This window comes from Macaca fascicularis, chromosome 14, assembly GCF_037993035.2.
Source record: "Macaca fascicularis isolate 582-1 chromosome 14, T2T-MFA8v1.1".
Classification (NCBI taxonomy): domain Eukaryota; kingdom Metazoa; phylum Chordata; class Mammalia; order Primates; family Cercopithecidae; genus Macaca; species Macaca fascicularis.
In genome coordinates, this window is record NC_088388.1 from 68143882 (window position 1) to 68158404 (window position 14523).

Consider the following 14523-nt stretch of genomic DNA (forward strand, 5'->3'; position numbering starts at 1 on the left):
CATCAAGACCTCCTATGCAGTTCTTTAAAAAGAAAGTCCATAGGTGCCCTATAATTTATCACTTTGCTCATAAATATTTGTATTATGTTTGGTTTAGTTATTGACATGGCTGATTCATTCTCTTTCCAATTTTTGTAATGTAGTAAAATATACATAACAAAGCTTGCCATCTTAATCATGTTCAGGTATATACAGTTCAGTGGCATTAAATACATTCATCATGTTTTGCAGCCATCACCACTATCCATCTCCAGAACTCTTTTCATCCTGTCAGACTGAAACTCTACACCCATTAAACAGTAACTCCCCATTTCCCCTTCCACTAGTCTCTGGCAACCACCATTCTTTCTACTGTCTAATGATTTTGACCTCTCTAGGTACTTTATATAAATGGAATCATATGATATTTGCCTTTTTGTGACAGGCGTATTTTATTTAGCATAATGTCCTCAAGTTTCATCTATATGGTAGCAGATGTCAGAATACTCTTCCTTTTTAAGTCTGAGTAACATTCTATTATATATACAGGTATATACACACATACATATATACACATATATAATGTATATATACACACACATATATACACATATATATACACACACATACACATACATACTACATTTTGCTTATCCATTATTCATTCATCCATTGATGAGCAATTAGATTGTTCTTATACCTTGGTTATTGTGAATAATGCTGCAACGAATGCGTGACTGCAGACATTTCTTCAACATACTGATTTCAGTTCTCTTGGAGATCTCACGCAATAGTGAGATTGCTGATTAAATGCTATTTCTAGTTTTAATTTTTTGAGGAACTACCATACTGTTTTCCATAGCAGCTGTAGCATTTTACATTTTCACCAAAAGTGCACAAGGGTCCAATTTCTCCACATTCTCACTGATACTTATTATTTTCTGTTTATTTTTATAGCAGCCATCTTAATTGGTGTAAGGTGGTATTTTATTGTAGTTTTAATTTGCAGTTCCCTAATGATTACTTATGTCCAGTATTTTTTATGTGTTTATTATCCATTTGTATATCTTCTTTGGAGAAATGTCTATGCTAATCCTTTGCCCATTTCTGAATTAAGCTGTTTGTTGTTGTTGTTGTTGTTGTTGTTGAGGTTTAGGAGCTCTATATAATATCAGATAATTTACAAATATTTTCTTCTAGTCTGTGGGTTGCCTTTTTACTTTGTTTATAGAACCCTTTGATGAACAATTTAAAAACAAATTTCATAAAGTCTAATTTATCTGTTTTTTTTTCTTTTGTTTCCTGTTCCTGTGCCTTTAGTGTCATTTTCAAGAAATCATTACCAAATCCAATGTCATAAAATTTTTCCTATTTTCTTCCAAGAGTTTCATAATTTTAGGTTTTATTTTTAGGTCTATGATCCATTTTGAGTTAACATTTGGACATGCTGTTATGTAAGAGTCCAACTTCATTCCTGTACATGTAGATACCAGTTTTCTCAGCACTATTTATTGCAAAGAATGTCCTTTCAGCATTGAATGATATTGACACTCTTGTCAAAGTCACTTTACCACATATGTGAGGGTTCATCTCTAGGCTCTCTATTCTACTTCATTGGTCTGCAGATCTGACTTTGTGCTAGTGACACACTGTTTTGGTTGACTGTCACTTTGTCATAAGTTTTGAAATCAGAAATGTGAGTCCTGCAGCTTTTTTCTTTGTTGTCAAGATTGCTTTGGCTATGTAGGGTCCCTTGAGGTTTTATATGAATTGTAGAACGGATTTTTATATTTCTGCAAAATTAATTATTGGGATTTTGATTGGGATTTTACTAAATCTGTAGATTACTTTGGGTTGCACTGAAATCCTAACAATACTGTTGTCCACCCCTTGAACATAGCATGTATTTCCATTTATTTATGTCTTCTTTAATTTCTTTCTGCAATATTTTACAGTTTTAATTATATAAGTCTCTTACTTTTTTGGTACATTAATAACAAACAATCTGAAAGGAAATTAGAAAAACAATTTAATTTACAATGGAATTAAAAATAATAAAATATAATTTTTATATTTTATTATTAAAATATATCATTTTTATTATTAATATTATTATTATTATTTAAAATAATAATATTTTTAAAATATTTAAAATAATTTTTAAAAATAATATTATTATTATTATTATTTTTATTATTAAAAATAAAAGATAATTTTACTTCTTCTTTTCCAGTCGAGAGGCCTTTTATTTCTAGTCCTTGCCTAATTGCTCTGACTAGGACTTTCAGTGCTATGTTGAATAGAAGTGGTGAAAGAGGATACCCATGTCTTGTCTGATCTCAGAGGAAAAGCTTTCAACTTTTCACCACTGAGTATGATTTTAGCTGTGGGCTTCTGATATATGGCCTTTGTGTTGAGGTACACTTCTTTAATTTCTAACTTGATGAAAGTTTTCATCATGAAAGGAGGTTGAATTTTGTCAAATACTTTTTCCACATTTATTGAAATGATCATATATTTTTGTCATTCATTCTGTTAATGAGGTGTGTTGCATTTATTGATTTGTGTACATTGAAATATCCTTGTTTTCTAGTGATAAACCCCAAGTGATCATAGTGAATCATCTTTTTACTGAGTTGTTGATTCGGTTCACTAGAATTTGTTGATGATTTTTGCATCTGTTTAGCAGGATATTGGCCTACAGTTTTCTGTTTTGGTGTCCTTGTCTGGCGTTGATGTCAGTGTAATGCTGGCTTAGTAAAATGAGTTTGGATGTATTCCTGTCTCTTTAACTTTTTGGAAGAATTTGAAAATAATTGGTATTAATTCCCCTTTAAATGTTCGGTATAATTCAGCAGTCAAACCTCCACATCTTGGATTTTTTTTTTTTTTTTGATGACAGATTTTTTATTACTGATTTGTTTTACTTATCTGTGGTCTGTTTAGATATTCTATTTCTTTATGATTTAGTATTTGTAAGTTGTAAGTGTAGTTCAGGTCCAATGTTTCCTTACTGACTTTCTGTAAGATGTAAGTGCCAAGGAATTTTTTTTTTTTTTTTTTTTTTTTTTTTTTTTTTTTTTTTTTTTTGAGACGAAGTCTTGCTCTGTCGCCCAGGCTGGGGTGCAGTGGCCGGATCTCAGCTCACTGCAAGCTCCGCCTCCCAGGTTTACGCCATTCTCCTACCTCAGCCTCCCGAGTAGCTGGGACTACAGGCGCCCGCCAACCCGCCCGGCTAGTTTTTTTGCATTTTTTAGTAGAGACGGGGTTTCACCATGTTAGCGAGTATGGTCTCGATCTCCTGACCTTGTGATCCGCCCGTCTCGGCCTCCCAAAGTGCTGGGATTACAGGCTTGAGCCACCGCGCCCGGCCAAGTGCCAAGGAATTTATCCATTTCTTGTAAGTTACCCAATTTGTGGGCATATAATTGTTTATAGTAGTCATCTCTTGTGACCCTTTGGATTTCTTGGATTCAGTGGTAATGCCTCTTTTTTCATTTCGAATTTTATTTCATTTGAATCTTACTTGTTTTTTATATTTTCTATTTCATTTATTTCTGATCTGATCTTTATCATTACCTACCTTGTAATTACATGGGTTCAGCTTTTTCTTCTATTTCTAGTTCCTTGAAACATAAAATTAGATTATTTATTTGAGATCTTTATTATTTTTTGATGTAGGTGTTTCTTGCTATGAACTTCTCTTGTAGAACTGCTTTCATAGCATCTCATAAGATTTGCTTTGTTGTGCTTCCATCTCCATTAGTATCAGGATATTATTTAGTTTCCCCTTTTATTTATTTTTTGATCCATTGGTTTTGCAGGAGTGTAATTTTCACATATTTGTAAATTTTTCTTTTATTTATTTATTTATTATTATTATACTTTAAGTTGTAGGGTACATGTGCATAACGTGCAGGTTTGTTACATATGTATACTTGTGCCATGTTCCTGTGCTGCACCCATCAACTCGTCATTTACATCAGGTATAACTCCCAATGCAATCCCTCCCCCCTCCCCCCTCCCCATGATAGGCCCCGGTGTGTGATGTTCCCCTTCCTGAGTCCAAGTGATCTCATTGTTCAGTTCCCACCTATGAGTGAGAACATGCGGTGTTTGGTTTTCTGTTCTTGTGATAGTTTGCTAAGAATGATGGTTTCCAGCTGCATCCATGTCCCTACAAACGACACAAACTCATCCTTTTTTATGGCTGCATAGTATTCCATGGTGTACATGTGCCACATTTTCTTAATCCAATCTGTCACTGATGGACATTTGGGTTGATTCCAAGTCTTTGCTATTGTGAATAGTGCTGCAATAAACATACGTGTGCATGTGTCTTTATAGCAGCATAATTTATAATCCTTTGGGTATATACCCAGTAATGGGATGGCTGGGTCATATGGTACATCTAGTTCTAGATCCTTGAGGAATCGCCATACTGTTTTCCATAATGGTTGAACTAGTTTACAATCCCACCAACAGTGTAAAAGTGTTCCTATTTCTCCACATCCTCTCCAGCACCTGTTGTTTCCTGACTTTTTAATGATCGCCATTCTAACTGGTGTGAGATGGTATCTCATTGTGGTTTTGATTTGCGTTTCTCTGATGGCCAGTGATGATGAGCATTTTTTCAAACTTCCTCTTATTACTGGTTCCTAGTTTTATATCATTGTGATAGAAAAATATATTTGATATGATTTCAGTCTTTAAATTTTTATTTAAAATTTAAATTTGTTAAGACTTGTTTTCCAGCCTAAAACATAATTGATTTCGTCTGAAGTATAGTTCAAGCCCAATGTTTCCTTATTGATTATCTATATGGGTGATCTGTTCTTTGTTGAAAATGCGGTGTTGACATCCCCTACTATTATTTTATTGCAGTCTATCTATCCCTTCAGCCCTATTAATATTTCTTTATATTTTTAGGTGCTGTGATATTACAGACATATATATTTACAGTGGTTAATGTGCTTGATTAATTGGCCTCTGTATCAATATATAATTACCTTTACACTATTTTAAATTTTTGTTTTTCCTCTTTTTTTCTTTTTCTTTTTCTTTTTTTTTTTTTTTTTTTTTTGAGATGGAGTCTCACTCTGTCACCCAGGCTGGAAGGCTGGAGTGCAGTGGCACGATCTTGACTCACTTGCAAGCTTCACCTCCTGGGTTCACGCCATTCTCCTGCCTCAGCCTCTCGAGTAGCTGGGACTATAGGTGCCTGCCACCATGCCCGGCTAATTTTTTGTATTTTTTAGTAGAGACGGGGTTTCACCATGTTAGCTAGGATGGTCTAGATCTCCTGACCTCGTGATCCGCCCACCTTGGCCTCCCAAAGTGCTGGGATTACAGGCATGAGCCACCATGCCCAGCCCTCCTCATTTCTTCTAAAAGAAAAAAACAGGATATATGTGCAGAATGTACAGGTTTGTCACATAGATATACGTGTGCCATGGTGGTTTGCTGCAACTATTGACCCATCCTTTAAGTTCCCTCCCCTCAACCCCCAACTCCCAACAGGCCTTGGTGTGTGATGTTTGCCTCTCTGTGCCCATGTGTTCTCATTGTTCAATTCCCACTTATGAGTGAGAACATGCAGTGTTTGGTTTTCTGTTCCTGCCTTTACAGTTTTTGATTTAAATGCTATTTTAGCAGCTATACTTATAGCTACTTCTGAACTCTTTTGCCTTATATTTGCCCAAAATATCTTTTTCCATTCCTTTGCTTTCAACCTGTGTGTGTGTCTTTAGAGGTAAAGTGATGCCCTCACAGGCAGCAAATAGTTGGGTCTTGTATTTTTAATTCATTCAGCAAATCTAAGTCTTGTGATTGAAGAATTTAATCATTTTGCTTTCAAGGTAATTGTTGATAAGTAAGGACTTACTACAGTCATTTTGTTGTTTTCTTGTTGTTTTTTACATTCTTTCTTCCCTTCTCTTGCTGTCTTCTTTTGTGATAGATAATTTTCTCTAATGGTATGCTTTGGTTCTTTACTCTTTTATTTTGTGTAACTACTACTTGCTTTGTGGTTACCTCAAGTTTTACATAAAACATTCTATATTTATAAAAGGCTATTTTAGGCTGATAACAACTTCAATTGCATAAAGTAGTTCCATACTTCTACTCAACTCTTCCTGATATTTTATGTTTCTGATGTCACATTTACATCTTTTTATATTGTATATCCCTTAACAAACTATTGTAGCTGTTTATTATTTAAATTAATTTTGTCTTTTAACATTCATATTAGTGATATAGGTGATTTACATACCACCATTACAGTATGAGATATTCAGAGTTTCACTATGTACTTACTTTTGCCAGTGACTTTTATACTTTCATATGTTTCCATGTTACTAATCAGCATCCTTTTTTTTCAGCTTTAGCATTTCTTGAAAAGCAGGTCCAGTGGTAATACACTCTCTTAGCTTTTGAATTCCATTTTTATATTAAGTCTTACATATCAGAAGAATAAGACAGGTGGCCAAAGCTTAAATTATATTTATAGGGGGGCGGAGCAAGATGGCCGAATAGGAACAGCTCCAGTCTCCAACTCCCAGCGCGAGCGACACAGAAGACCGGTGATTTCTGCATTTTCAACTGAGGTACTGGGTTCATCTCACTGGGGAGTGCCAGACGATCGGTGCTGGTCAGCTGCTGCAGCCCGACCAGCGAGAGCTGAAGCAGGGCGAGGCATTGCCTCACATGGGAAGCGCAAGGGGGAAGGGAATCCCTTTTCCTAGCCAGGGGAACTGAGACACACAACACCTGGAAAATCGGGTAACTCCCACCCCAATACTGCGCTTTAAGCAAACAGGCACACCAGGAAATCATATCCCACACCTGGCCGGGAGGGTCCCACACCCACGGAGCCTCCCTCATTGCGAGCACAGCAGTCTGCGATCTCGCGCCAAGGCAGCAGCGAGGCTGGGGGAGGGGCGCCTGCCATTGCTGAGGCTTAAGTAGGTAAACAAAGCTGCTGGGAAGCTCGAACTGGGTGGAGCTCACAGCAGCTCAAGGAAACCTGCCTGTCTCTGTAGACTCCACCTCTGGGGACAGGGCACAGTAAACAATAACAAATGCAACAGAAACCTCTGCAGACACAAGCGACTCTGTCTGACAGCTTTGAAGAGAGCAGTGGATCTCCCAACATGGAGGTTGAGATCTGAGAAGGGACAGACTCCCTGCTCAAGTGGGTCCCTGACCCCTGAGTAGCCTAACTGGGAGACATCCCCCACTAGGGGCAGTCTGACACCCCACACCTCACAGGGTGGAGTACACCCCTGAGTGGGAGCTTCCAAAGCAAGAATCAGACAGGTACACTCGCTGTTCAGAAATATTCTATCTTCTGCAGCCTCTGCTGCTGATACCCAGGCAAACAGGGTCTGGAGTGGACCTCAAGCAATCTCCAACAGACCTACAGCTGAGGGTCCTGACTGTTAGAAGGAAAACTATCAAACAGGAAGGACACCTACACCAAAACCCCATCAGGACATCACCATCATCAAAGACCAGAGGCAGATAAAACCACAAAGATGGGGAAAAAGCAGGGCAGAAAAGCTGGAAATTCAAAAAATAAGAGCGCATCTCCCCCGGCAAAGGAGCGCAGCTCATCGCCAGCAAAAGATCAAAGCTGGACGGAGAATGACTTTGACGAGATGAGAGAAGAAGGCTTCAGTCCATTAAATTTCTCAGAGCTAAAGGAGGATTATGTACCCAGCGCAAAGAAACTAAAAATCTTCAAAAAAAAGTGGAAGAATTGATGGCTAGAGTAATTAATGCAGAGAAGGTCATAAACGAAATGAAAGAGATGAAAACCATGACACGAGAAATACGTGACAAAGGCACAAGCTTCAGTAACCGACTCGATCAACTGGAATAAAGAGTGTCAGCTACTGAGGATCAAATGAATGAAATGAAGCGAGAAGAGAAACCAAAAGAAAAAAGAAGAAAAAGAAATGAACAAAGCCTGCAAGAAGTATGGGATTATGTAAAAAGACCAAATCTACGTCTGATTGGGGTGCCTGAAAGTGAGGGGGAAAATGGAACCAAGTTGGAAAACACTCTTCAGGATATCATCCAGGAGAATTTCCCCAATCTAGTAGGGCAGGCCAACATTCAAATCCAGGAAATACAGAGAATCCCACAAAGATACTCCTCAAGAAGAGCAACTCCAAGACACATAAGTGCCAGATTCACCAAAGTTGAAAGGAAGGAAAAAATCTTAAGGGCAGCCAGAGAGAAAGGTCGGGTTACCCACAAAGGGAAGCCCATCAGACTAACAGCAGACCTCTCGGCAGAAACTCTCCAAGCCAGAAGAGAGTGGGGGCCAATATTCAGCATTCTTAAAGAAAAGAATTTTCAACCCAGAATTTCATATCCAGCCAAACTAAGTTTCATAAGTGAAGGAGAAATAAAATCCTTCACAGATAAGCAAATGCTTAGAGATTTTGTTACCACTAGGCCTGCCTTACAAGAGACCCTGAAGGAAGCACTCAACATGGAAAGGAACAACCGGTACCAGCCATTGCAAAAACATGCCAAAATGTAAAGACCATCGAGGCTAGGAAGAAACTGCATCAACTAATGAGCAAAATAACCAGTTAATATCATAATGGCAGGATCAAGTTCACACATAACAATATTAACCTTAAATGTAAATGGACTAAATGCTCCAATTAAAAGACACAGACTGGCAAACTGGATAAAGAGTCAAGACCCATCAGTCTGCTGTATTCAGGAGACCCATCTCACACGCAGAGACATACATAGGCTCAAAATAAAGGGATGGAGGAAGATTTACCAAGCAAATGGAGAACAAAAAAAAGCAGTGGTTGCAATACTAGTCTCTGATAAAACAGACTTTAAACCATCAAAGATCAAAAGAGACAAAGAAGGCCATTACATAATGGTAAAGGGATCAATTCAACAGGAAGAGCTAACTATCCTAAAAATATATGCACCCAATACAGGAGCACCCAGATTCATCAAGCAAGTCCTTAGAGACTTACAAAGAGACTTAGACTCCCATACAATAATAATGGGAGACTTCAACACTCCACTGTCAACATTACACAGATCAATGAGACAGAAAGTTAACAAGGATATCCAGGAATTGAACACATCTCTGCAGCAAGCAGACCTAATAGACATCTATAGAACTCTCCACCCCAAATCAACAGAATATACATTCTTCTCAGCACCACATCGTACTTAATCCAAAATTGACCACATAATTGGAAGTAAAGCACTCCTCAGCAAATGTACAAGAACAGAAATTATAACAAACTGTCTCTCAGACCACAGTGCAATCAAACTAGAATTCAGGACTAACAAACTCAATCAAAACCGCTCAACTACATGGAAACTGAACAACCTGCTCCTGAATGACTACTGGGTACATAACGAAATGAAGGCAGAAATAAAGATGTTCTTTGAAACCAATGAGAACAAAGATACAACATACCAGAATCTCTGGGACACATTTAAAGCAGTGTGTAGAGGGAAATTTCTAGCACTAAATGCCCACAAGAGAAAGCAGGAAAGATCTAAAATTGACACTCTAACATCGCAATTAAAAGAACTAGAGAAGCAAGAGCAAACACATTCAAAAGCTAGCAGAAGGCAAGAAATAACTAAGATCAGAGCAGAACTGAAGGAGATAGAGACACAAAAAACCCTCCAAAAAATCAATGAATCCAGGAGTTGGTTTTCTGAAAAGATCAACAAAATTGATAGACCACTAGCAAGACTATTAAAGAAGAAAAGAGAGAAGAATCAAATCGACGCAATTAAAAATGATAAAGGGGATATCAACACCAACCCCACAGAAATACAAACTACCATCAGAGAATACTATAAACACCTCTATGCAAATAAACTGGAAAATCTAGAAGAAATGGATAATTTCCTGGACACTTACACTCTTCCAAGACTAAACCAGGAAGAAGTTGAATCCCTGAATAGACCAATAGCAGGCTCTGAAATTGCAATAATTAATAGCCTGCCAACCAAAAAAAGTCCAGGACCAGATGGATTCACAGCTGAATTCTACCAGAGGTACAAGGAGGAGTTGGTACCATTCCTTCTGAAACTATTCCAATCAATAGAAAAAGAGGGAATCCTCCCTAACTCATTTTATGAGGCCAATATCATCCTGATACCAAACCCTGGCAAGGACACAACAAAGAAAGAGAATTTTAGACTAATATCCCTGATGAACATCGATGCAAAAATCCTCAATAAAATACTGGCAAACCGGATTCAGTAACACATCAAAAAGCTTATCCACCATGATCAAGTGGGCTTCATCCCTGGGATGCAAGGCTGGTTCAACATTCGCAAATCAATAAACATAATCCAGCATATAAACAGAACCAAAGACAAGAACCACATGATTATCTCAATAGATGCAGAAAAGGCTTTTGACAAAATTCAACAGCCCTTCATGCTAAAAACGCTCAATAAATTCGGTATTGATGGAACGTACCTCAAAATAATAAGAGCTATTTATGACAAACCCACAGCCAATATCATACTGAATGGGCAAAAACTGGAAAAACTCCCTTTGAAAACTGGCACAAGACAGGGATGCCCTCTCTCACCACTCCTATTCAACATAGTCTTGGAAGTTCTGGCTAGGGCAATCAGGCAAGAGAAAGAAATCAAGGGTATTCAGTCAAGAAAAGAAGTCAAATTGTCCCTGTTTCATGATGACATGATTGTATATTTAGAAAACCCCATTGTCTCAGCCCAAAATCTCCTTAAGCTGTTAAGCAACTTCAGCAAAGTCTCAGGATACAAAATTAATGTGCAAAAATCACAAGCATTCTTATACACCAGTAACAGACAGACAGAGAGCCAAATCAGGAATGAATTTCCATTCACAATTGCTTCAAAGAGAATCAAATACCTAGGAATCCAACTTACAAGGGATGTAAAGGACCTCTTCAAGGAGAAATACAAACCACTGCTCAGTGAAATAAAAGAGGACACAAACAAATGGAAGAACATACCATGCTCATGGATAGGAAGAATCAATATCGTGAAAATGGCCATACTGCCCAAGGTTATTTATAGATTCAATGCCATCCCCATCAAGCTACCAATGAGTTTCTTCACAGAATTGGAAAAAACTGCTTTAAAGTTCATATGGAACCAAAAAAGAGCCCGCATCTCCAAGACAATCCTTAGTCAAAAGAACAAAGCTGGAGGCATCACGCTACCTGACTTCAAACTATACTACAAGGCTACAGTAACCAAAACAGCTTGGTACTGGTACCAAAACAGAGATATAGACCAACGGAACAGAACAGAGTCCTCAGAAATAATACCACACATCTACAGCCATTTGATCTTTGACAAACCTGAGAGAAACAAGAAATGGGAAAAGGATTCCCTATTTAATAAATGGTGCTGGGAAAATTGGCTAGCCATAAGTAGAAAGCTGAAACTGGATCCTTTCCTTACTCCTTATACGAAAATTAATTCAAGATGGATTAGAGACTTAAATGTTAGATCTAATACCATAAAAATCCTAGAGGAAAACCTAGGTAGTACCATTCAGGACATAAGCATGGGCAAAGACTTCATGTCTAAAACACCAAAAGCAACGGCAGCAAAAGCCAAAATTGACAAATGGGATCTCATTAAACTAAAGAGCTTCTGCACAGCAAAAGAAACTACCATCAGAGTGAACAGGCAACCTACACAATGGGAGAAAATTTTTGCAATCTACTCATCTGACAAAGGGCTAATATCCAGAACCTACAAAGAACTCAAACAAATTTACAAGAAAAAAACAAACAACCCCATCAAAAAGTGGGCAAAGGATATGAACAGATATTTCTCAAAAGAAGACATTCATACAGCCAACAGACACATGAAAAAATGCTCATCATCACTGGCCATCAGAGAAATGCAAATCAAAACCACAATGAGATACCATCTCACACCAGTTAGAATGGCAATCATTAAAAAGTCAGGAAACAACAGGTGCTGGAGAGGATGTGGAGAAATAGGAACACTTTTACACTGTTGGTGGGATTGTAAACTAGTTCAACCATTATGGAAAACAGTATGGCGATTCCTCAAGGATCTAGAACTAGATGTACCATATGACCCAGCCATCCCATTACTGGGTATATACCCAAAGGATTATAAATTATGCTGCTATAAAGACACATGCACACGTATGTTTATTGCAGCACTATTCACAATAGCAAAGACTTGGAATCAACCCAAATGTCCATCAGTGACAGATTGGATTAAGAAAATGTGGCACATATACACCATGGAAGACTATGCAGCCATCAAAAATGATGAGTTTTAGTCCTTTGTAGGGACTTGGATGCAACTGGAATCCATCATTCTTAGGAAACTATCACAAGAACAGAAAACCAAACACCGCATGTTCTCACTCATAGGTGGGAACTGAACAATGAGATCACTCGGACTCAGGAAGGGGAACATCACACACCGGGGCCTATCATGGGGAGGGGGGAGGGGGGAGGGATTGCATTGGGAGTTATTCCTGATGTAAATGACGAGTTGATGGGTGCAGCACAGCAACATGGCACAAGTATACATATGTAACAAACCTGCACGTTATGCACATGTACCCTACAACTTAAAGTATAATAATAATAAATAAATTAAAAAATAAAAAATAAAAAATAAAAAATAATTATTTTCTTAGTATTTTGATATTTTGGGGGGATATTGTCTTTATTTCATCTTTTTTTTTTTTTTTTTTTTTTTTTGAAGAACTGTTTGGCTGGATATCAAAGCCTCAGTCAATAAGTACGTATTTTATTCTTTCAGTATATCTAATATATCATTCAACAATCTTTTTAAATGTGATTTTAAAAACCCATGAGATCTATCTTAACATTTTTGACTGTACAGTATTGTTAACTATAAGCAAACTATTGTATAGAAAATCCCTAAAACTTTTTATCTTGCATTACTGAAGCTTTATATCCACTGAACAGCAACTCTCCAGTCTTGCTTTCTCCAGCCCTTGGTAACCACCATTTTACCTTCGCTTTTATGAGTTTGATAAATTTAGATATTTCATCTAAGGGAAAATATGTGGTATTTATCCTTCTGTGAATAGCTTATGTCACTTAGTATAATGTTTGGAGAATTCATCTATTTTGTAGCTTATGACAAGATTTCCTCATCTTATTGTTAAATAATATTCAAGTGAATATATATATATAACACATTATCTTTCACCATTCATCCATTAGTGGACATTTAGGTTTCTTCTACATCTTGGCTACTGTGAATATTGCTGCAATGAAAGTAGGAATGAAAGCATCTTTTCTAGATCCTACTTTCAATTCTTTCGGGCAAATAGCCAGAAGTGGGGAGCCTGGATCATTTGGTAGTTTTACCTTTAATCTTTTGAGGAAACTCCAGACTGTTTTCCACAGAAGCTTCATCATTTTACATTATCATAATGATTCCCTTTTTACAACATCCTTGCCGACACATCTTAGGTTTTGCTACTTTGATAATAGCCATCTTAAAGGTAATATCTCATTGTGGTTTTGAGCTGCATTTCCCTGATGTTTAGTGACGTTGGACATTTTTTCATATACCTGTTGGCCATTTGAATTACATCCTTGGAGAAATGTCACTCAAGTCATTTTGTCATTTTTTAATCATTTTCTTTTTTCTTTCTATTTTTTTATTGATTTGTAGAAGTTCTTTATATGTTTTAGATTTTAATCTCTTATCAGATATATGATTTGCAAATATTATTTCCCATTCTGTAAGTTGCTGTTTTACTCTATTGATTGTTTTCTTTGCTGTGCAAAAGCTTTTCAGTTTGATATAGTCCCATTTGCCTATTTTTGCTATTTTTCCTTGTGTTTTTAATGTCATAACTAAGAAATCATAGCCAAGACCAATGTTATGAAATATTTCTATTTTGTTTTCTTCTATGGGTTTTGTGGTTTTAATTCTTTTGTTTAAGTCTTTGGTCCACTTTGAATCTATTTTTGTATGTGGCGTAAGATAAGAGTCCAATTTCATTCTTTTGCATATGGATATTCAGTTTTCCCAAATTCATTTGTCGAAGAGACTGTCTTTCCCCATTGTGTTTTCTTGCCACCCTTGTTGAACACCCATTAACCATATGTGCATGGGTTTATTACTGAGCTCTCTATTCCATTGGTCTATGTATCTTAATACTGTACTGTTTTAGTTTATTATACTTATTTATACATAGTGTTTTAATTGTTGTGGCTTTATAATATATGTTTAAATAATGAGGTGTGAGGCCTTCAACTTTGTTCTTTCTCAAGATTGTTTCAGTTATTTATAGTCCTTTGTGGTGCCACATGAATATTAGCACTGCTTTTTTATTTCTATAAAAATTTTCTTTGGGAATTAAATAAGGATTGCACTAAGTTCATAGTTACCTCATGCAGTATGAAAATTTTACCAGTGGCAAGTCTTCTAAAATGTGACCATAAAATACCTTTCCATTTATTTGCGTCTTCCTTAGAAAAAAAAAAAAGTTTTGTAGTTTTC